General features: G+C 47.3%; 26 non-coding genes across 26 annotated transcripts; all 26 read right to left on the bottom strand.

Moving 5' to 3' along the window:
* Positions 1-860: 860 nt before the first annotated feature.
* TRNAL-CAA (transfer RNA leucine (anticodon CAA)) lies at positions 861-972 on the bottom strand. Its single transcript has 2 exons — positions 935-972; positions 861-906 (listed from the first exon to the last, which is right to left on the bottom strand). It is a non-coding gene; the product is annotated as a tRNA-Leu (tRNA).
* A 289-nt stretch (positions 973-1,261) lies between these two features.
* TRNAV-AAC (transfer RNA valine (anticodon AAC)) lies at positions 1,262-1,334 on the bottom strand. The gene has a single exon. It is a non-coding gene; the product is annotated as a tRNA-Val (tRNA).
* A 1,345-nt stretch (positions 1,335-2,679) lies between these two features.
* TRNAP-CGG (transfer RNA proline (anticodon CGG)) lies at positions 2,680-2,751 on the bottom strand. Its single transcript has one exon. It is a non-coding gene; the product is annotated as a tRNA-Pro (tRNA).
* A 1,338-nt stretch (positions 2,752-4,089) lies between these two features.
* TRNAV-AAC (transfer RNA valine (anticodon AAC)) lies at positions 4,090-4,162 on the bottom strand. Its single transcript has one exon. It is a non-coding gene; the product is annotated as a tRNA-Val (tRNA).
* A 386-nt stretch (positions 4,163-4,548) lies between these two features.
* TRNAP-AGG (transfer RNA proline (anticodon AGG)) lies at positions 4,549-4,620 on the bottom strand. The gene has a single exon. It is a non-coding gene; the product is annotated as a tRNA-Pro (tRNA).
* Positions 4,621-5,507: 887 nt separating this feature from the next.
* TRNAP-CGG (transfer RNA proline (anticodon CGG)) lies at positions 5,508-5,579 on the bottom strand. The gene has a single exon. It is a non-coding gene; the product is annotated as a tRNA-Pro (tRNA).
* Positions 5,580-6,516: 937 nt separating this feature from the next.
* TRNAL-CAA (transfer RNA leucine (anticodon CAA)) lies at positions 6,517-6,628 on the bottom strand. Its single transcript has 2 exons — positions 6,591-6,628; positions 6,517-6,562 (listed from the first exon to the last, which is right to left on the bottom strand). It is a non-coding gene; the product is annotated as a tRNA-Leu (tRNA).
* A 289-nt stretch (positions 6,629-6,917) lies between these two features.
* Positions 6,918-6,990, bottom strand: TRNAV-AAC (transfer RNA valine (anticodon AAC)). Its single transcript has one exon. It is a non-coding gene; the product is annotated as a tRNA-Val (tRNA).
* Positions 6,991-7,376: 386 nt separating this feature from the next.
* TRNAP-AGG (transfer RNA proline (anticodon AGG)) lies at positions 7,377-7,448 on the bottom strand. Its single transcript has one exon. It is a non-coding gene; the product is annotated as a tRNA-Pro (tRNA).
* An 887-nt stretch (positions 7,449-8,335) lies between these two features.
* TRNAP-CGG (transfer RNA proline (anticodon CGG)) lies at positions 8,336-8,407 on the bottom strand. The gene has a single exon. It is a non-coding gene; the product is annotated as a tRNA-Pro (tRNA).
* Positions 8,408-9,344: 937 nt separating this feature from the next.
* Positions 9,345-9,456, bottom strand: TRNAL-CAA (transfer RNA leucine (anticodon CAA)). The gene is made up of 2 exons: positions 9,419-9,456; positions 9,345-9,390 (listed from the first exon to the last, which is right to left on the bottom strand). It is a non-coding gene; the product is annotated as a tRNA-Leu (tRNA).
* Positions 9,457-9,745: 289 nt separating this feature from the next.
* Positions 9,746-9,818, bottom strand: TRNAV-AAC (transfer RNA valine (anticodon AAC)). The gene has a single exon. It is a non-coding gene; the product is annotated as a tRNA-Val (tRNA).
* A 388-nt stretch (positions 9,819-10,206) lies between these two features.
* Positions 10,207-10,278, bottom strand: TRNAP-AGG (transfer RNA proline (anticodon AGG)). The gene has a single exon. It is a non-coding gene; the product is annotated as a tRNA-Pro (tRNA).
* Positions 10,279-11,165: 887 nt separating this feature from the next.
* On the bottom strand, positions 11,166-11,237 carry TRNAP-CGG (transfer RNA proline (anticodon CGG)). The gene has a single exon. It is a non-coding gene; the product is annotated as a tRNA-Pro (tRNA).
* A 936-nt stretch (positions 11,238-12,173) lies between these two features.
* Positions 12,174-12,285, bottom strand: TRNAL-CAA (transfer RNA leucine (anticodon CAA)). The gene is made up of 2 exons: positions 12,248-12,285; positions 12,174-12,219 (listed from the first exon to the last, which is right to left on the bottom strand). It is a non-coding gene; the product is annotated as a tRNA-Leu (tRNA).
* Positions 12,286-12,574: 289 nt separating this feature from the next.
* TRNAV-AAC (transfer RNA valine (anticodon AAC)) lies at positions 12,575-12,647 on the bottom strand. The gene has a single exon. It is a non-coding gene; the product is annotated as a tRNA-Val (tRNA).
* A 386-nt stretch (positions 12,648-13,033) lies between these two features.
* Positions 13,034-13,105, bottom strand: TRNAP-AGG (transfer RNA proline (anticodon AGG)). Its single transcript has one exon. It is a non-coding gene; the product is annotated as a tRNA-Pro (tRNA).
* Positions 13,106-13,992: 887 nt separating this feature from the next.
* On the bottom strand, positions 13,993-14,064 carry TRNAP-CGG (transfer RNA proline (anticodon CGG)). Its single transcript has one exon. It is a non-coding gene; the product is annotated as a tRNA-Pro (tRNA).
* A 937-nt stretch (positions 14,065-15,001) lies between these two features.
* Positions 15,002-15,113, bottom strand: TRNAL-CAA (transfer RNA leucine (anticodon CAA)). Its single transcript has 2 exons — positions 15,076-15,113; positions 15,002-15,047 (listed from the first exon to the last, which is right to left on the bottom strand). It is a non-coding gene; the product is annotated as a tRNA-Leu (tRNA).
* A 289-nt stretch (positions 15,114-15,402) lies between these two features.
* On the bottom strand, positions 15,403-15,475 carry TRNAV-AAC (transfer RNA valine (anticodon AAC)). The gene has a single exon. It is a non-coding gene; the product is annotated as a tRNA-Val (tRNA).
* A 1,346-nt stretch (positions 15,476-16,821) lies between these two features.
* Positions 16,822-16,893, bottom strand: TRNAP-CGG (transfer RNA proline (anticodon CGG)). Its single transcript has one exon. It is a non-coding gene; the product is annotated as a tRNA-Pro (tRNA).
* Positions 16,894-17,830: 937 nt separating this feature from the next.
* TRNAL-CAA (transfer RNA leucine (anticodon CAA)) lies at positions 17,831-17,942 on the bottom strand. Its single transcript has 2 exons — positions 17,905-17,942; positions 17,831-17,876 (listed from the first exon to the last, which is right to left on the bottom strand). It is a non-coding gene; the product is annotated as a tRNA-Leu (tRNA).
* A 289-nt stretch (positions 17,943-18,231) lies between these two features.
* Positions 18,232-18,304, bottom strand: TRNAV-AAC (transfer RNA valine (anticodon AAC)). The gene has a single exon. It is a non-coding gene; the product is annotated as a tRNA-Val (tRNA).
* A 386-nt stretch (positions 18,305-18,690) lies between these two features.
* TRNAP-AGG (transfer RNA proline (anticodon AGG)) lies at positions 18,691-18,762 on the bottom strand. The gene has a single exon. It is a non-coding gene; the product is annotated as a tRNA-Pro (tRNA).
* An 887-nt stretch (positions 18,763-19,649) lies between these two features.
* Positions 19,650-19,721, bottom strand: TRNAP-CGG (transfer RNA proline (anticodon CGG)). The gene has a single exon. It is a non-coding gene; the product is annotated as a tRNA-Pro (tRNA).
* A 937-nt stretch (positions 19,722-20,658) lies between these two features.
* On the bottom strand, positions 20,659-20,770 carry TRNAL-CAA (transfer RNA leucine (anticodon CAA)). Its single transcript has 2 exons — positions 20,733-20,770; positions 20,659-20,704 (listed from the first exon to the last, which is right to left on the bottom strand). It is a non-coding gene; the product is annotated as a tRNA-Leu (tRNA).
* Positions 20,771-20,949: the final 179 nt, after the last annotated feature.

Genomic DNA, 20,949 nt, shown 5'->3' with positions numbered 1-20,949 from the left:
TCTCTATGTGAGCCACACAAAGTCATGTTTTCTCTCAAGGTGTTGTTTTTTTCACTCTTGCAAGGAAGGGATGAGCCGATATCCTAGCTGCCAGTGAGCAGAAAAAAGGCACTGATGAGAACTGCAGGCACTTTCTGGCACTTGTACTTCTCTGCAAGTCCTGGACCCTTGCCCCATTAATTTCCACCCCAGAAGCAAGGGAGGGCCTGCCAATTCTTGCTCCTAAGAAAGAGGCGTTTGATTCTTGGATTCAAACACGCTCACTCAGCGCTCGATGTCTCGATCAGGCGAGATTTATATGAGTGGCTCACAGGACTGAAACACTCACCTGGGAGACCCAGGGTGGCTGAATTCCCAGAATGGCCATTGTTGGGCAAGTCACCTCCTTTCCTCCTGCCTCAATCTAGAATTGGCTGCAAATCACAAGATAGAGTTCAATGTCCGTGTGTACTGCCTACTCCCAGCTACCTCTCTGTCTTCCTTATGTAAATTAAAATTCGCAAGGGGGGACCAATGACAATCTGCTCCTCCCACATAACCAGGAAGCCCTGTTGAACATGTCTGCCTGTGTTGTTGCAGGGACAGTGCCTTCTCCGCCCAAAAGGTGGCAGGAGAGCCTCACAACAAAGATGGGATCAACTGCTTAATGAGAAACCAGCACAGCAGTTAGTGTGATGGAGTGCAAATTTAACGGAAGGTGTGCCTGAGGTGTCCCTTCCAGGAATACATGGAATTGTGATTGAGGGCCCAGCCTGATCGTTGGTGGATTTCTCGTCATATGTTACAGGTCCGTGCAAAGATTGTGGTGTGTGGGGAATGCACTGCAAAAAACAGGACGATTTAAGGGTGTAAAAGAGACCTGTCAGAAGTGGGATTTGAACCCACGCCTCCATGAGGAGACCAGAAGTCTCAGTTGCACTGAAGATCAAGCTCTCTTGAGTCTGGCGCCTTAGACCACTCGGCCATCCTGACAGCCCTGGCTATGTACAGGTCTGACTCTTCTGTCTGCACTTGCCAATGTTTGCACTTACAGCGTTTGCAGCAATGTCACAGGTGTAAAGGCCCCACAAGACAACATGGCATGATAAAAAAAAAAGCTAGGCACAAGAGCGACCACTGATGGATGCGGATTACTTTGTTTCGTCTTGGAAAAGTAAAGGAAGTTTCCCACGGCTCGCTGGGTTCATGGACCGCCTCTTCTTAAGCTTGCATTGAGATAATAAGGTTTTAGAGGGTGCACATAAAAGCAGCTCATGCACAGTGTTTCTGCCCGGTCTCGAACCGGGGACCTTTCGCGTGTTAGGCGAACGTGATGACCACTACACTACAGAAACTAACTTGCTGTGTTTTACTGTTAGAGCAAGGTTCCTCTCAAGGATTCTCTCTACTTCTATTCTGCTGTATCAGCAGCCACTCAGAAAGCGAGGAGCAAGTGTGAAAACTGCAGAGATATCAGCCAACATGCTTGCAATTAGACGTATTAAAAATTTACTTATGCAGGCATCGACAGACAAATATCTGATGCCTAAATGCCAGCAAGTACAGCTTGGGAAAGCATCACCTGGGACACACACAGACTAAGCATGAAGGCAGAAAAAGCATGGATATCCGTTTTTCTTCTGAGGTTCAAAATAATTTGTGCAACAATGCGCCGAGTGTAATGAGAAATAGTAAGGCATTGTCAGTTTTGAGTAGGATTCGTATGTTTACCTCTAAAAAAGGGCTCGTCCGGGATTTGAACCCGGGACCTCTCGCACCCTAAGCGAGAATCATACCCCTAGACCATTGAGACGAGGCACACAAGAGTCACCTTTTGCACCGGCTCCGGGGGTTATTGGCAGCGAGTTGGTGAATGATTCACCCAAAGCAAGCAACTGCACATGCTGCTCTCTTCTGCAATATGGTTGCTGTCTTTTCCATGGCCGTCATCGAACAAGAAATGAAAATACCTCCATCCTTCAGACATTTTGTTTGCTCTAGGTGTATGCTCTCGGTGAGGACAATAAAACAATTTCTGCTCTCATGCCTTGCTTTCATCAAGTAGGCCCACCCTTCAGTACAAAAGGACGTGCAAACGAATGGCGCAAACTATCGTCACTTCTCTTTTTGAGCTGTCACTGATGCCCCTGGAGCACAGTACGTCACGCTGGTGAGGGATAGACAGCTTCCATTATCTCAGCTTTCCTATAAGTTGAGAGAGTAAATGCAAACAATAAGCTGCTGTTTCTGCCCGGTCTCGAATCAGGGACCTTTCGCGTGTAAAGCGAACGTGATAACCACTACACCACAGAAACAGATACTCTTGCAGCAATCTTCTTGGCATGTAGTGGGCTGGAAAGCACAGACCAAGGGCCAATGTCCATGAAGCTCAACGTTGGACCCTCCTTACCCGATCTCTTTCTTTGGAAGAAAGGAACGAGGACCACTTTTATTCCAAAAGGCGATTTTAAAACCATACCTGAAATCACGCTAGAAAAACACTTTGAATTTAATGTTCCTACACTGATGGTCCACCCCAGAAAAGCAGTTGCAAAGAAGTCCGGCACTGAAATTCTATACGCCAAAAGTGGGAAACAGCGTGCAGGGAAAGGAACTTTCTCACCATACACGGCGTCTTATAGCATTGAAAAGAAGAAATGGTCCTATATAATAAGCAGCCTAAAAATAATTCCACAACATGGGCTCGTCCGGGATTTGAACCCGGGACCTCTCGCACCCGAAGCGAGAATCATACCCCTAGACCAACGAGCCTGATTCCCCTGTCAGCAATTTGAACAATTTCTGATGCGTCTTTCAGAAACAAAGCAGTGCTATTTGGCTGCTCTCTCTCTATGTGAGCCACACAAAGTCATGTTTTCTCTCAAGGTGTTGTTTTTTTCACTCTTGCAAGGAAGGGATCAGCCGATATCCTAGCTGCCAGTGAGCAGAAAAAAGGCACTGATGAGAACTGCAGGCACTTTCTGGCACTTGTACTTCTCTGCAAGTCCTGGACCCTTGCCCCATAAACTTCCACCCCAGAAGCAAGGGAGGGCCTGCCAATTCTTGCTTCTAAGAAAGAAGCGTTTGATTCTTGGATTCAAACATGCTCACTCAGCGCTCAATCAGGCTCGATCAGGCGAGATTTATATGAGTGGCTCGCAGGACTGAAACACTCACCTGGGAGACCCAGGGTGGCTGAATTCCCAGAATGGCCATTGTTGGGCAAGTCACCTCCTTTCCTCCTGCCTCAATCTAGAATTGGCTGCAAATCACAAGATAGAGTTCAATGTCCGTGTGTACTGCCTACTCCCAGCTACCTCTCTGTCTTCCTTATGTAAATTAAAATTCGCAAGGGGGGACCAATGACAATCTGCTCCTCCCACATAACCAGGAAGCCCTGTTGAACATGTCTGCCTGTGTTGTTGCAGGGACAGTGCCTTCTCTGCCCAAAAGGTGGCAGGAGAGCCTCACAACAAAGATGGGATCAACTGCTTAATGAGAAACCAGCACAGCAGTTAGTGTGATGGAGTGCAAATTTAACGGAAGGTGTGCCTGAGGTGTCCCTTCCAGGAATACATGGAATTGTGATTGAGGGCCCAGCCTGATCGTTGGTGGATTTCTCGTCATATGTTACAGGTCCGTGCAAAGATTGTGGTGTGTGGGGAATGCACTGCAAAAAACAGGACGATTTAAGGGTGTAAAAGAGACCTGTCAGAAGTGGGATTTGAACCCACACCTCCATGAGGAGACCAGAAGTCTCAGTTGCACTGAAGATCAAGCTCTCTTGAGTCTGGCGCCTTAGACCACTCGGCCATCCTGACAGCCCTGGCTATGTACAGGTCTGACTCTTCTGTCTGCACTTGCCAATGTTTGCACTTACAGCGTTCGCAGCAATGTCACAGGTGTAAAGGCCCCACAATACAACATGGCATGATAAAAAAAAAAGCTAGGCACAAGAGCGACCACTGATGGATGCGGATTACTTTGTTTCGTCTTGGAAAAGTAAAGGAAGTTTCCCACGGCTCGCTGGGTTCATGGACCGCCTCTTCTTAAGCTTGCATTGAGATAATAAGGTTTTAGAGGGTGCACATAAAAGCAGCTCATGCACAGTGTTTCTGCCCGGTCTCGAACCGGGGACCTTTCGCGTGTTAGGCGAACGTGATGACCACTACACTACAGAAACTAACTTGCTGTGTTTTACTGTTAGAGCAAGGTTCCTCTCAAGGATTCTCTCTACTTCTATTCTGCTGTATCAGCAGCCACTCAGAAAGCGAGGAGCAAGTGTGACAACTGCAGAGATATCAGCCAACATGCTTGCAATTAGACGTATTAAAAATTTACTTATGCAGGCATCGACAGACAAATATCTGATGCCTAAATGCCAGCAAGTACAGCTTGGGAAAGCATCACCTGGGACACACACAGACTAAGCATGAAGGCAGAAAAAGCATGGATATCCGTTTTTCTTCTGAGGTTCAAAATAATTTGTGCAACAATGCGCCGAGTGTAATGAGAAATAGTCAGGCATTGTCAGTTTTGAGTAGGATTCGCATGTTTACCTCTAAAAAAGGGCTCGTCCGGGATTTGAACCCGGGACCTCTCGCACCCTAAGCGAGAATCATACCCCTAGACCAACGAGCCGAGACACACAAGAGTCACCTTCTGCACCGGCTCCGGGGGTTATTGGCAGCGAGTTGGTGAATGATTCACCCAAAGCAAGCAACTGCACATGCTGCTCTCTTCTGCAATATGGTTGCTGTCTTTTCCATGGCCGTCATCGAACAAGAAATGAAAATACCTCCATCCTTCAGACATTTTGTTTGCTCTAGGTGTATGCTCTCGGTGAGGACAATAAAACAATTTCTGCTCTCATGCCTTGCTTTCATCAAGTAGGCCCACCCTTCAGTACAAAAGGACGTGCAAAAGAATGGCGCAAACTATCGTCACTTCTCTTTTTGAGCTGTCACTGATGCCCCTGGAGCACAGTACGTCACGCTGGTGAGGGATAGACAGCTTCCATTATCTCAGCTTTCCTATAAGTTGAGAGAGTAAATGCAAACAATAAGCTGCTGTTTCTGCCCGGTCTCGAATCAGGGACCTTTCGCGTGTAAAGCGAACGTGATAACCACTACACCACAGAAACAGATACTCTTGCAGCAATCTTCTTGGCATGTAGTGGGCTGGAAAGCACAGACCAAGGGCCAATGTCCATGAAGCTCAACGTTGGACCCTCCTTACCCGATCTCTTTCTTTGGAAGAAAGGAACGAGGACCACTTTTATTCCAAAAGGCGATTTTAAAACCATACCTGAAATCACGCTAGAAAAACACTTTGAATTTAATGTTCCTACACTGATGGTCCACCCCAGAAAAGCAGTTGCAAAGAAGTCCGGCACTGAAATTCTATACGCCAAAAGTGGGAAACAGCGTGCAGGGAAAGGAACTTTCTCACCATACACGGCGTCTTATAGCATTGAAAAGAAGAAATGGTCCTATATAATAAGCAGCCTAAAAATAATTCCACAACATGGGCTCGTCCGGGATTTGAACCCGGGACCTCTCGCACCCGAAGCGAGAATCATACCCCTAGACCAACGAGCCTGATTCCCCTGTCAGCAATTTGAACAATTTCTGATGCGTCTTTCAGAAACAAAGCAGTGCTATTTGGCTGCTCTCTCTCTATGTGAGCCACACAAAGTCATGTTTTCTCTCAAGGTGTTGTTTTTTTCACTCTTGCAAGGAAGGGATCAGCCGATATCCTAGCTGCCAGTGAGCAGAAAAAAGGCACTGATGAGAACTGCAGGCACTTTCTGGCACTTGTACTTCTCTGCAAGTCCTGGACCCTTGCCCCATAAACTTCCACCCCAGAAGCAAGGGAGGGCCTGCCAATTCTTGCTTCTAAGAAAGAAGCGTTTGATTCTTGGATTCAAACATGCTCACTCAGCGCTCAATCAGGCTCGATCAGGCGAGATTTATATGAGTGGCTCGCAGGACTGAAACACTCACCTGGGAGACCCAGGGTGGCTGAATTCCCAGAATGGCCATTGTTGGGCAAGTCACCTCCTTTCCTCCTGCCTCAATCTAGAATTGGCTGCAAATCACAAGATAGAGTTCAATGTCCGTGTGTACTGCCTACTCCCAGCTACCTCTCTGTCTTCCTTATGTAAATTAAAATTCGCAAGGGGGGACCAATGACAATCTGCTCCTCCCACATAACCAGGAAGCCCTGTTGAACATGTCTGCCTGTGTTGTTGCAGGGACAGTGCCTTCTCTGCCCAAAAGGTGGCAGGAGAGCCTCACAACAAAGATGGGATCAACTGCTTAATGAGAAACCAGCACAGCAGTTAGTGTGATGGAGTGCAAATTTAACGGAAGGTGTGCCTGAGGTGTCCCTTCCAGGAATACATGGAATTGTGATTGAGGGCCCAGCCTGATCGTTGGTGGATTTCTCGTCATATGTTACAGGTCCGTGCAAAGATTGTGGTGTGTGGGGAATGCACTGCAAAAAACAGGACGATTTAAGGGTGTAAAAGAGACCTGTCAGAAGTGGGATTTGAACCCACGCCTCCATGAGGAGACCAGAAGTCTCAGTTGCACTGAAGATCAAGCTCTCTTGAGTCTGGCGCCTTAGACCACTCGGCCATCCTGACAGCCCTGGCTATGTACAGGTCTGACTCTTCTGTCTGCACTTGCCAATGTTTGCACTTACAGCGTTCGCAGCAATGTCACAGGTGTAAAGGCCCCACAATACAACATGGCATGATAAAAAAAAAAGCTAGGCACAAGAGCGACCACTGATGGATGCGGATTACTTTGTTTCGTCTTGGAAAAGTAAAGGAAGTTTCCCACGGCTCGCTGGGTTCATGGACCGCCTCTTCTTAAGCTTGCATTGAGATAATAAGGTTTTAGAGGGTGCACATAAAAGCAGCTCATGCACAGTGTTTCTGCCCGGTCTCGAACCGGGGACCTTTCGCGTGTTAGGCGAACGTGATGACCACTACACTACAGAAACTAACTTGCTGTGTTTTACTGTTAGAGCAAGGTTCCTCTCAAGGATTCTCTCTACTTCTATTCTGCTGTATCAGCAGCCACTCAGAAAGCGAGGAGCAAGTGTGACAACTGCAGAGATATCAGCCAACATGCTTGCAATTAGACGTATTAAAAATTTACTTATGCAGGCATCGACAGACAAATATCTGATGCCTAAATGCCAGCAAGTACAGCTTGGGAAAGCATCACCTGGGACACACACAGACTAAGCATGAAGGCAGAAAAAGCATGGATATCCGTTTTTCTTCTGAGGTTCAAAATAATTTGTGCAACAATGCGCCGAGTGTAATGAGAAATAGTCAGGCATTGTCAGTTTTGAGTAGGATTCGCATGTTTACCTCTAAAAAAAGGCTCGTCCGGGATTTGAACCCGGGACCTCTCGCACCCTAAGCGAGAATCATACCCCTAGACCAACGAGCCGAGGCACACAAGAGTCACCTTCTGCACCGGCTCCGGGGGTTATTGGCAGCGAGTTGGTGAATGATTCACCCAAAGCAAGCAACTGCACATGCTGCTCTCTTCTGCAATATGGTTGCTGTCTTTTCCATGGCCATCATCGAACAAGAAATGAAAATACCTCCATCCTTCAGACATTTTGTTTGCTCTAGGTGTATGCTCTCGGTGAGGACAATAAAACAATTTCTGCTCTCATGCCTTGCTTTCATCAAGTAGGCCCACCCTTCAGTACAAAAGGACGTGCAAACGAATGGCGCAAACTATCGTCACTTCTCTTTTTGAGCTGTCACTGATGCCCCTGGAGCACAGTACGTCACGCTGGTGAGGGATAGACAGCTTCCATTATCTCAGCTTTCCTATAAGTTGAGAGAGTAAATGCAAACAATAAGCTGCTGTTTCTGCACGGTCTCAAACCAGGGACCTTTCGCGTGTAAAGCGAACGTGATAACCACTACACCACAGAAACAGATACTCTTGCAGCAATCTTCTTGGCATGTAGTGGGCTGGAAAGCACAGACCAAGGGCCAATGTCCATGAAGCTCAACGTTGGACCCTCCTTACCCGATCTCTTTCTTTGGAAGAAAGGAACGAGGACCACTTTTATTCCAAAAGGCGATTTTAAAACCATACCTGAAATCACGCTAGAAAAACACTTTGAATTTAATGTTCCTACACTGATGGTCCACCCCAGAAAAGCAGTTGCAAAGAAGTCCGGCACTGAAATTCTATACGCCAAAAGTGGGAAACAGCGTGCAGGGAAAGGAACTTTCTCACCATACACGGCGTCTTATAGCATTGAAAAGAAGAAATGGTCCTATATAATAAGCAGCCTAAAAATAATTCCACAACATGGGCTCGTCCGGGATTTGAACCCGGGACCTCTCGCACCCGAAGCGAGAATCATACCCCTAGACCAACGAGCCTGATTCCCCTGTCAGCAATTTGAACAATTTCTGATGCGTCTTTCAGAAACAAAGCAGTGCTATTTGGCTGCTCTCTCTCTATGTGAGCCACACAAAGTCATGTTTTCTCTCAAGGTGTTGTTTTTTTCACTCTTGCAAGGAAGGGATCAGCCGATATCCTAGCTGCCAGTGAGCAGAAAAAAGGCACTGATGAGAACTGCAGGCACTTTCTGGCACTTGTACTTCTCTGCAAGTCCTGGACCCTTGCCCCATAAACTTCCACCCCAGAAGCAAGGGAGGGCCTGCCAATTCTTGCTTCTAAGAAAGAAGCGTTTGATTCTTGGATTCAAACACGCTCACTCAGCGCTCGATCAGGCTCGATCAGGCGAGATTTATATGAGTGGCTCGCAGGACTGAAACACTCACCTGGGAGACCCAGGGTGGCTGAATTCCCAGAATGGCCATTGTTGGGCAAGTCACCTCCTTTCCTCCTGCCTCAATCTAGAATTGGCTGCAAATCACAAGATAGAGTTCAATGTCCGTGTGTACTGCCTACTCCCAGCTACCTCTCTGTCTTCCTTATGTAAATTAAAATTCGCAAGGGGGGACCAATGACAATCTGCTCCTCCCACATAACCAGGAAGCCCTGTTGAACATGTCTGCCTGTGTTGTTGCAGGGACAGTGCCTTCTCCGCCGAAAAGGTGGCAGGAGAGCCTCACAACAAAGATGGGATCAACTGCTTAATGAGAAACCAGCACAGCAGTTAGTGTGATGGAGTGCAAATTTAACGGAAGGTGTGCCTGAGGTGTCCCTTCCAGGAATACATGGAATTGTGATTGAGGGCCCAGCCTGATCGTTGGTGGATTTCTCGTCATATGTTACAGGTCCGTGCAAAGATTGTGGTGTGTGGGGAATGCACTGCAAAAAACAGGACGATTTAAGGGTGTAAAAGAGACCTGTCAGAAGTGGGATTTGAACCCACGCCTCCATGAGGAGACCAGAAGTCTCAGTTGCACTGAAGATCAAGCTCTCTTGAGTCTGGCGCCTTAGACCACTCGGCCATCCTGACAGCCCTGGCTATGTACAGGTCTGACTCTTCTGTCTGCACTTGCCAATGTTTGCACTTACAGCGTTCACAGCAATGTCACAGGTGTAAAGGCCCCACAATACAACATGGCATGATAAAAAAAAAAGCTAGGCACAAGAGCGACCACTGATGGATGCGGATTACTTTGTTTCGTCTTGGAAAAGTAAAGGAAGTTTCCCACGGCTCGCTGGGTTCATGGACCGCCTCTTCTTAAGCTTGCATTGAGATAATAAGGTTTTAGAGGGTGCACATAAAAGCAGCTCATGCACAGTGTTTCTGCCCGGTCTCGAACCGGGGACCTTTCGCGTGTTAGGCGAACGTGATGACCACTACACTACAGAAACTAACTTGCTGTGTTTTACTGTTAGAGCAAGGTTCCTCTCAAGGATTCTCTCTACTTCTATTCTGCTGTATCAGCAGCCACTCAGAAAGCGAGGAGCAAGTGTGACAACTGCAGAGATATCAGCCAACATGCTTGCAATTAGACGTATTAAAAATTTACTTATGCAGGCATCGACAGACAAATATCTGATGCCTAAATGCCAGCAAGTACAGCTTGGGAAAGCATCACCTGGGACACACACAGACTAAGCATGAAGGCAGAAAAAGCATGGATATCCGTTTTTCTTCTGAGGTTCAAAATAATTTGTGCAACAATGCGCCGAGTGTAATGAGAAATAGTCAGGCATTGTCAGTTTTGAGTAGGATTCGCATGTTTACCTCTAAAAAAAAGGGCTCGTCCGGGATTTGAACCCGGGACCTCTCGCACCCTAAGCGAGAATCATACCCCTAGACCAACGAGCCGAGGCACACAAGAGTCACCTTCTGCACCGGCTCCGGGGGTTATTGGCAGCGAGTTGGTGAATGATTCACCCAAAGCAAGCAACTGCACATGCTGCTCTCTTCTGCAATATGGTTGCTGTCTTTTCCATGGCCGTCATCGAACAAGAAATGAAAATACCTCCATCCTTCAGACATTTTGTTTGCTCTAGGTGTATGCTCTCGGTGAGGACAATAAAACAATTTCTGCTCTCATGCCTTGCTTTCATCAAGTAGGCCCACCCTTCAGTACAAAAGGACGTGCAAACGAATGGCGCAAACTATCGTCACTTCTCTTTTTGAGCTGTCACTGATGCCCCTGGAGCACAGTACGTCACGCTGGTGAGGGATAGACAGCTTCCATTATCTCAGCTTTCCTATAAGTTGAGAGAGTAAATGCAAACAATAAGCTGCTGTTTCTGCACGGTCTCAAACCAGGGACCTTTCGCGTGTAAAGCGAACGTGATAACCACTACACCACAGAAACAGATACTCTTGCAGCAATCTTCTTGGCATGTAGTGGGCTGGAAAGCACAGACCAAGGGCCAATGTCCATGAAGCTCAACGTTGGACCCTCCTTACCCGATCTCTTTCTTTGGAAGAAAGGAACGAGGACCACTTTTATTCCAAAAGGCGATTTTAAAACCATACCTGAAATCACGCTAGAAAAACACTTTGAATTTAATGTTCCTACACTGATGGTCCACCCCAGAAAAGCAGTTGCAAAGAAGTCCGGCACTGAAATTCTATACGCCAAAAGTGGGAAACAGCGTGCAGGGAAAGGAACTTTCTCACCATACACGGCGTCTTATAGCATTGAAAAGAAGAAATGGTCCTATATAATAAGCAGCCTAAAAATAATTCCACAACATGGGCTCGTCCGGGATTTGAACCCGGGACCTCTCGCACCCGAAGCGAGAATCATACCCCTAGACCAACGAGCCTGATTCCCCTGTCAGCAATTTGAACAATTTCTGATGCGTCTTTCAGAAACAAAGCAGTGCTATTTGGCTGCTCTCTCTCTATGTGAGCCACACAAAGTCATGTTTTCTCTCAAGGTGTTGTTTTTTTCACTCTTGCAAGGAAGGGATCAGCCGATATCCTAGCTGCCAGTGAGCAGAAAAAAGGCACTGATGGAACTGCAGGCACTTTCTGGCACTTGTACTTCTCTGCAAGTCCTGGACCCTTGCCCCATAAACTTCCACCCCAGAAGCAAGGGAGGGCCTGCCAATTCTTGCTTCTAAGAAAGAAGCGTTTGATTCTTGGATTCAAACACGCTCACTCAGCGCTCGATCAGGCTCGATCAGGCGAGATTTATATGAGTGGCTCGCAGGACTGAAACACTCACCTGGGAGACCCAGGGTGGCTGAATTCCCAGAATGGCCATTGTTGGGCAAGTCACCTCCTTTCCTCCTGCCTCAATCTAGAATTGGCTGCAAATCACAAGATAGAGTTCAATGTCCGTGTGTACTGCCTACTCCCAGCTACCTCTCTGTCTTCCTTATGTAAATTAAAATTCGCAAGGGGGGACCAATGACAATCTGCTCCTCCCACATAACCAGGAAGCCCTGTTGAACATGTCTGCCTGTGTTGTTGCAGGGACAGTGCCTTCTCCGCCCAAAAGGTGGCAGGAGAGCCTCACAACAAAGATGGGATCAACTGCTTAATGAGAAACCAGCACAGCAGTTAGTGTGATGGAGTGCAAATTTAACGGAAGGTGTGCCTGAGGTGTCCCTTCCAGGAATACATGGAATTGTGATTGAGGGCCCAGCCTGATCGTTGGTGGATTTCTCGTCATATGTTACAGGTCCGTGCAAAGATTGTGGTGTGTGGGGAATGCACTGCAAAAAACAGGACGATTTAAGGGTGTAAAAGAGACCTGTCAGAAGTGGGATTTGAACCCACGCCTCCATGAGGAGACCAGAAGTCTCAGTTGCACTGAAGATCAAGCTCTCTTGAGTCTGGCGCCTTAGACCACTCGGCCATCCTGACAGCCCTGGCTATGTACAGGTCTGACTCTTCTGTCTGCACTTGCCAATGTTTGCACTTACAGCGTTCGCAGCAATGTCACAGGTGTAAAGGCCCCACAATACAACATGGCATGATAAAAAAAAAAGCTAGGCACAAGAGCGACCACTGATGGATGCGGATTACTTTGTTTCGTCTTGGAAAAGTAAAGGAAGTTTCCCACGGCTCGCTGGGTTCATGGACCGCCTCTTCTTAAGCTTGCATTGAGATAATAAGGTTTTAGAGGGTGCACATAAAAGCAGCTCATGCACAGTGTTTCTGCCCGGTCTCGAACCGGGGACCTTTCGCGTGTTAGGCGAACGTGATGACCACTACACTACAGAAACTAACTTGCTGTGTTTTACTGTTAGAGCAAGGTTCCTCTCAAGGATTCTCTCTACTTCTATTCTGCTGTATCAGCAGCCACTCAGAAAGCGAGGAGCAAGTGTGACAACTGCAGAGATATCAGCCAACATGCTTGCAATTAGACGTATTAAAAATTTACTTATGCAGGCATCGACAGACAAATATCTGATGCCTAAATGCCAGCAAGTACAGCTTGGGAAAGCATCACCTGGGACACACACAGACTAAGCATGAAGGCAGAAAAAGCATGGATATCCGTTTTTCTTCTGAGGTTCAAAATAATTTGTGCAACAATGCGCCGAGTGTAATGAGAAATAGTCAGGCATTGTCAGTTTTGAGTAGGATTCGCATGTTTACCTCTAAAAAAGGGCTCGTCCGGGATTTGAACCCGGGACCTCTCGCACCCTAAGCGAGAATCATACCCCTAGACCAACGAGCCGAGGCACACAAGAGTCACCTTCTGCACCGGCTCCGGGGGTTATTGGCAGCGAGTTGGTGAATGATTCACCCAAAGCAAGCAACTGCACATGCTGCTCTCTTCTGCAATATGGTTGCTGTCTTTTCCATGGCCGTCATCGAACAAGAAATGAAAATACCTCCATCCTTCAGACATTTTGTTTGCTCTAGGTGTATGCTCTCGGTGAGGACAATAAAACAATTTCTGCTCTCATGCCTTGCTTTCATCAAGTAGGCCCACCCTTCAGTACAAAAGGACGTGCAAACGAATGGCGCAAACTATCGTCACTTCTCTTTTTGAGCTGTCACTGATGCCCCTGGAGCACAGTACGTCACGCTGGTGAGGGATAGACAGCTTCCATTATCTCAGCTTTCCTATAAGTTGAGAGAGTAAATGCAAACAATAAGCTGCTGTTTCTGCACGGTCTCAAACCAGGGACCTTTCGCGTGTAAAGCGAACGTGATAACCACTACACCACAGAAACAGATACTCTTGCAGCAATCTTCTTGGCATGTAGTGGGCTGGAAAGCACAGACCAAGGGCCAATGTCCATGAAGCTCAACGTTGGACCCTCCTTACCCGATCTCTTTCTTTGGAAGAAAGGAACGAGGACCACTTTTATTCCAAAAGGCGATTTTAAAACCATACCTGAAATCACGCTAGAAAAACACTTTGAATTTAATGTTCCTACACTGATGGTCCACCCCAGAAAAGCAGTTGCAAAGAAAACCGGCACTGACATTCTATACGCCAAAAGTGGGAAACAGCGTGCAGGGAAAGGAACTTTCTCACCATACACGGCGTCTTATAGCATTGAAAAGAAGAAATGGTCCTATATAATAAGCAGCCTAAAAATAATTCCACAACATGGGCTCGTCCGGGATTTGAACCCGGGACCTCTCGCACCCGAAGCGAGAATCATACCCCTAGACCAACGAGCCTGATTCCCCTGTCAGCAATTTGAACAATTTCTGATGCGTCTTTCAGAAACAAAGCAGTGCTATTTGGCTGCTCTCTCTCTATGTGAGCCACACAAAGTCATGTTTTCTCTCAAGGTGTTGTTTTTTTCACTCTTGCAAGGAAGGGATCAGCCGATATCCTAGCTGCCAGTGAGCAGAAAAAAGGCACTGATGAGAACTGCAGGCACTTTCTGGCACTTGTACTTCTCTGCAAGTCCTGGACCCTTGCCCCATAAACTTCCACCCCAGAAGCAAGGGAGGGCCTGCCAATTCTTGCTTCTAAGAAAGAAGCGTTTGATTCTTGGATTCAAACACGCTCACTCAGCGCTCGATCAGGCTCGATCAGGCGAGATTTATATGAGTGGCTCGCAGGACTGAAACACTCACCTGGGAGACCCAGGGTGGCTGAATTCCCAGAATGGCCATTGTTGGGCAAGTCACCTCCTTTCCTCCTGCCTCAATCTAGAATTGGCTGCAAATCACAAGATAGAGTTCAATGTCCGTGTGTACTGCCTACTCCCAGCTACCTCTCTGTCTTCCTTATGTAAATTAAAATTCGCAAGGGGGGACCAATGACAATCTGCTCCTCCCACATAACCAGGAAGCCCTGTTGAACATGTCTGCCTGTGTTGTTGCAGGGACAGTGCCTTCTCCGCCGAAAAGGTGGCAGGAGAGCCTCACAACAAAGATGGGATCAACTGCTTAATGAGAAACCAGCACAGCAGTTAGTGTGATGGAGTGCAAATTTAACGGAAGGTGTGCCTGAGGTGTCCCTTCCAGGAATACATGGAATTGTGATTGAGGGCCCAGCCTGATCGTTGGTGGATTTCTCGTCATATGTTACAGGTCCGTGCAAAGATTGTGGTGTGTGGGGAATGCACTGCAAAAAACAGGACGATTTAAGGGTGTAAAAGAGACCTGTCAGAAGTGGGATTTGAACCCACGCCTCCATGAGGAGACCAGAAGTCTCAGTTGCACTGAAGATCAAGCTCTCTTGAGTCTGGCGCCTTAGACCACTCGGCCATCCTGACAGCCCTGGCTATGTACAGGTCTGACTCTTCTGTCTGCACTTGCCAATGTTTGCACTTACAGCGTTCACAGCAATGTCACAGGTGTAAAGGCCCCACAATACAACATGGCATGATAAAAAAAAAAGCTAGGCACAAGAGCGACCACTGATGGATGCGGATTACTTTGTTTCGTCTTGGAAAAGTAAAGGAAGTTTCCCACGGCTCGCTGGGTTCATGGACCGCCTCTTCTTAAGCTTGCATTGAGATAATAAGGTTTTAGAGGGTGCACATAAAAGCAGCTCATGCACAGTGTTTCTGCCCGGTCTCGAACCGGGGACCTTTCGCGTGTTAGGCGAACGTGATGACCACTACACTACAGAAACTAACTTGCTGTGTTTTACTGTTAGAGCAAGGTTCCTCTCAAGGATTCTCTCTACTTCTATTCTGCTGTATCAGCAGCCACTCAGAAAGCGAGGAGCAAGTGTGACAACTGCAGAGATATCAGCCAACATGCTTGCAATTAGACGTATTAAAAATTTACTTATGCAGGCATCGACAGACAAATATCTGATGCCTAAATGCCAGCAAGTACAGCTTGGGAAAGCATCACCTGGGACACACACAGACTAAGCATGAAGGCAGAAAAAGCATGGATATCCGTTTTTCTTCTGAGGTTCAAAATAATTTGTGCAACAATGCGCCGAGTGTAATGAGAAATAGTCAGGCATTGTCAGTTTTGAGTAGGATTCGCATGTTTACCTCTAAAAAAAGGGCTCGTCCGGGATTTGAACCCGGGACCTCTCGCACCCTAAGCGAGAATCATACCCCTAGACCAATGAGCCGAGGCACACAAGAGTCACCTTCTGCACCGGCTCCGGGGGTTATTGGCAGCGAGTTGGTGAATGATTCACCCAAAGCAAGCAACTGCACATGCTGCTCTCTTCTGCAATATGGTTGCTGTCTTTTCCATGGCCGTCATCGAACAAGAAATGAAAATACCTCCATCCTTCAGACATTTTGTTTGCTCTAGGTGTATGCTCTCGGTGAGGACAATAAAACAATTTCTGCTCTCATGCCTTGCTTTCATCAAGTAGGCCCACCCTTCAGTACAAAAGGACGTGCAAACGAATGGCGCAAACTATCGTCACTTCTCTTTTTGAGCTGTCACTGATGCCCCTGGAGCACAGTACGTCACGCTGGTGAGGGATAGACAGCTTCCATTATCTCAGCTTTCCTATAAGTTGAGAGAGTAAATGCAAACAATAAGCTGCTGTTTCTGCACGGTCTCAAACCAGGGACCTTTCGCGTGTAAAGCGAACGTGATAACCACTACACCACAGAAACAGATACTCTTGCAGCAATCTTCTTGGCATGTAGTGGGCTGGAAAGCACAGACCAAGGGCCAATGTCCATGAAGCTCAACGTTGGACCCTCCTTACCCGATCTCTTTCTTTGGAAGAAAGGAACGAGGACCACTTTTATTCCAAAAGGCGATTTTAAAACCATACCTGAAATCACGCTAGAAAAACACTTTGAATTTAATGTTCCTACACTGATGGTCCACCCCAGAAAAGCAGTTGCAAAGAAGTCCGGCACTGAAATTCTATACGCCAAAAGTGGGAAACAGCGTGCAGGGAAAGGAACTTTCTCACCATACACGGCGTCTTATAGCATTGAAAAGAAGAAATGGTCCTATATAATAAGCAGCCTAAAAATAATTCCACAACATGGGCTCGTCCGGGATTTGAACCCGGGACCTCTCGCACCCGAAGCGAGAATCATACCCCTAGACCAACGAGCCTGATTCCCCTGTCAGCAATTTGAACAATTTCTGATGCGTCTTTCAGAAACAAAGCAGTGCTATTTGGCTGCTCTCTCTCTATGTGAGCCACACAAAGTCATGTTTTCTCTCAAGGTGTTGTTTTTTTCACTCTTGCAAGGAAGGGATCAGCCGATATCCTAGCTGCCAGTGAGCAGAAAAAAGGCACTGATGAGAACTGCAGGCACTTTCTGGCACTTGTACTTCTCTGCAAGTCCTGGACCCTTGCCCCATAAACTTCCACCCCAGAAGCAAGGGAGGGCCTGCCAATTCTTGCTTCTAAGAAAGAAGCGTTTGATTCTTGGATTCAAACACGCTCACTCAGCGCTCGATCAGGCTCGATCAGGCGAGATTTATATGAGTGGCTCGCAGGACTGAAACACTCACCTGGGAGACCCAGGGTGGCTGAATTCCCAGAATGGCCATTGTTGGGCAAGTCACCTCCTTTCCTCCTGCCTCAATCTAGAATTGGCTGCAAATCACAAGATAGAGTTCAATGTCCGTGTGTACTGCCTACTCCCAGCTACCTCTCTGTCTTCCTTATGTAAATTAAAATTCGCAAGGGGGGACCAATGACAATCTGCTCCTCCCACATAACCAGGAAGCCCTGTTGAACATGTCTGCCTGTGTTGTTGCAGGGACAGTGCCTTCTCCGCCCAAAAGGTGGCAGGAGAGCCTCACAACAAAGATGGGATCAACTGCTTAATGAGAAACCAGCACAGCAGTTAGTGTGATGGAGTGCAAATTTAACGGAAGGTGTGCCTGAGGTGTCCCTTCCAGGAATACATGGAATTGTGATTGAGGGCCCAGCCTGATCGTTGGTGGATTTCTCGTCATATGTTACAGGTCCGTGCAAAGATTGTGGTGTGTGGGGAATGCACTGCAAAAAACAGGACGATTTAAGGGTGTAAAAGAGACCTGTCAGAAGTGGGATTTGAACCCACGCCTCCATGAGGAGACCAGAAGTCTCAGTTGCACTGAAGATCAAGCTCTCTTGAGTCTGGCGCCTTAGACCACTCGGCCATCCTGACAGCCCTGGCTATGTACAGGTCTGACTCTTCTGTCTGCACTTGCCAATGTTTGCACTTACAGCGTTCGCAGCAATGTCACAGGTGTAAAGGCCCCACAATACAACATGGCATGATAAAAAAAAAAGCTAGGCACAAGAGCGACCACTGATGGATGCGGATTACTTTGTTTCGTCTTGGAAAAGTAAAGGAAGTTTCCCACGGCTCGCTGGGTTCATGGACCGCCTCTTCTTAAGCTTGCATTGAGATAATAAGGTTTTAGAGGGTGCACATAAAAGCAGCTCATGCACAGTGTTTCTGCCCGGTCTCGAACCGGGGACCTTTCGCGTGTTAGGCGAACGTGATGACCACTACACTACAGAAACTAACTTGCTGTGTTTTACTGTTAGAGCAAGGTTCCTCTCAAGGATTCTCTCTACTTCTATTCTGCTGTATCAGCAGCCACTCAGAAAGCGAGGAGCAAGTGTGACAACTGCAGAGATATCAGCCAACATGCTTGCAATTAGACGTATTAAAAATTTACTTATGCAGGCATCGACAGACAAATATCTGATGCCTAAATGCCAGCAAGTACAGCTTGGGAAAGCATCACCTGGGACACACACAGACTAAGCATGAAGGCAGAAAAAGCATGGATATCCGTTTTTCTTCTGAGGTTCAAAATAATTTGTGCAACAATGCGCCGAGTGTAATGAGAAATAGTCAGGCATTGTCAGTTTTGAGTAGGATTCGCATGTTTACCTCTAAAAAAGGGCTCGTCCGGGATTTGAACCCGGGACCTCTCGCACCCTAAGCGAGAATCATACCCCTAGACCAACGAGCCGAGGCACACAAGAGTCACCTTCTGCACCGGCTCCGGGGGTTATTGGCAGCGAGTTGGTGAATGATTCACCCAAAGCAAGCAACTGCACATGCTGCTCTCTTCTGCAATATGGTTGCTGTCTTTTCCATGGCCGTCATCGAACAAGAAATGAAAATACCTCCATCCTTCAGACATTTTGTTTGCTCTAGGTGTATGCTCTCGGTGAGGACAATAAAACAATTTCTGCTCTCATGCCTTGCTTTCATCAAGTAGGCCCACCCTTCAGTACAAAAGGACGTGCAAACGAATGGCGCAAACTATCGTCACTTCTCTTTTTGAGCTGTCACTGATGCCCCTGGAGCACAGTACGTCACGCTGGTGAGGGATAGACAGCTTCCATTATCTCAGCTTTCCTATAAGTTGAGAGAGTAAATGCAAACAATAAGCTGCTGTTTCTGCACGGTCTCAAACCAGGGACCTTTCGCGTGTAAAGCGAACGTGATAACCACTACACCACAGAAACAGATACTCTTGCAGCAATCTTCTTGGCATGTAGTGGGCTGGAAAGCACAGACCAAGGGCCAATGTCCATGAAGCTCAACGTTGGACCCTCCTTACCCGATCTCTTTCTTTGGAAGAAAGGAACGAGGACCACTTTTATTCCAAAAGGCGATTTTAAAACCATACCTGAAATCACGCTAGAAAAACACTTTGAATTTAATGTTCCTACACTGATGGTCCACCCCAGAAAAGCAGTTGCAAAGAAGTCCGGCACTGAAATTCTATACGCCAAAAGTGGGAAACAGCGTGCAGGGAAAGGAACTTTCTCACCATACACGGCGTCTTATAGCATTGAAAAGAAGAAATGGTCCTATATAATAAGCAGCCTAAAAATAATTCCACAACATGGGCTCGTCCGGGATTTGAACCCGGGACCTCTCGCACCCGAAGCGAGAATCATACCCCTAGACCAACGAGCCTGATTCCCCTGTCAGCAATTTGAACAATTTCTGATGCGTCTTTCAGAAACAAAGCAGTGCTATTTGGCTGCTCTCTCTCTATGTGAGCCACACAAAGTCATGTTTTCTCTCAAGGTGTTGTTTTTTTCACTCTTGCAAGGAAGGGATCAGCCGATATCCTAGCTGCCAGTGAGCAGAAAAAAGGCACTGATGAGAACTGCAGGCACTTTCTGGCACTTGTACTTCTCTGCAAGTCCTGGACCCTTGCCCCATAAACTTCCACCCCAGAAGCAAGGGAGGGCCTGCCAATTCTTGCTTCTAAGAAAGAAGCGTTTGATTCTTGGATTCAAACACGCTCACTCAGCGCTCGATCAGGCTCGATCAGGCGAGATTTATATGAGTGGCTCGCAGGACTGAAACACTCACCTGGGAGACCCAGGGTGGCTGAATTCCCAGAATGGCCATTGTTGGGCAAGTCACCTCCTTTCCTCCTGCCTCAATCTAGAATTGGCTGCAAATCACAAGATAGAGTTCAATGTCCGTGTGTACTGCCTACTCCCAGCTACCTCTCTGTCTTCCTTATGTAAATTAAAATTCGCAAGGGGGGACCAATGACAATCTGCTCCTCCCACATAACCAGGAAGCCCTGTTGAACATGTCTGCCTGTGTTGTTGCAGGGACAGTGCCTTCTCCGCCGAAAAGGTGGCAGGAGAGCCTCACAACAAAGATGGGATCAACTGCTTAATGAGAAACCAGCACAGCAGTTAGTGTGATGGAGTGCAAATTTAACGGAAGGTGTGCCTGAGGTGTCCCTTCCAGGAATACATGGAATTGTGATTGAGGGCCCAGCCTGATCGTTGGTGGATTTCTCGTCATATGTTACAGGTCCGTGCAAAGATTGTGGTGTGTGGGGAATGCACTGCAAAAAACAGGACGATTTAAGGGTGTAAAAGAGACCTGTCAGAAGTGGGATTTGAACCCACGCCTCCATGAGGAGACCAGAAGTCTCAGTTGCACTGAAGATCAAGCTCTCTTGAGTCTGGCGCCTTAGACCACTCGGCCATCCTGACAGCCCTGGCTATGTACAGGTCTGACTCTTCTGTCTGCACTTGCCAATGTTTGCACTTACAGCGTTCACAGCAATGTCACAGGTGTAAAGGCCCCACAATACAACATGGCATGATAAAAAAAAAAGCTAGGCACAAGAGCGACCACTGATGGATGCGGATTACTTTGTTTCGTCTTGGAA

The sequence above is a fragment of the Triturus cristatus genome, chromosome 10, assembly GCF_964204655.1.
Source record: "Triturus cristatus chromosome 10, aTriCri1.1, whole genome shotgun sequence".
NCBI lineage: Eukaryota > Metazoa > Chordata > Amphibia > Caudata > Salamandridae > Triturus > Triturus cristatus.
Note: the sequence above shows the minus strand (reverse complement) of the source record. Positions and strands in the feature narration are given on the sequence as shown.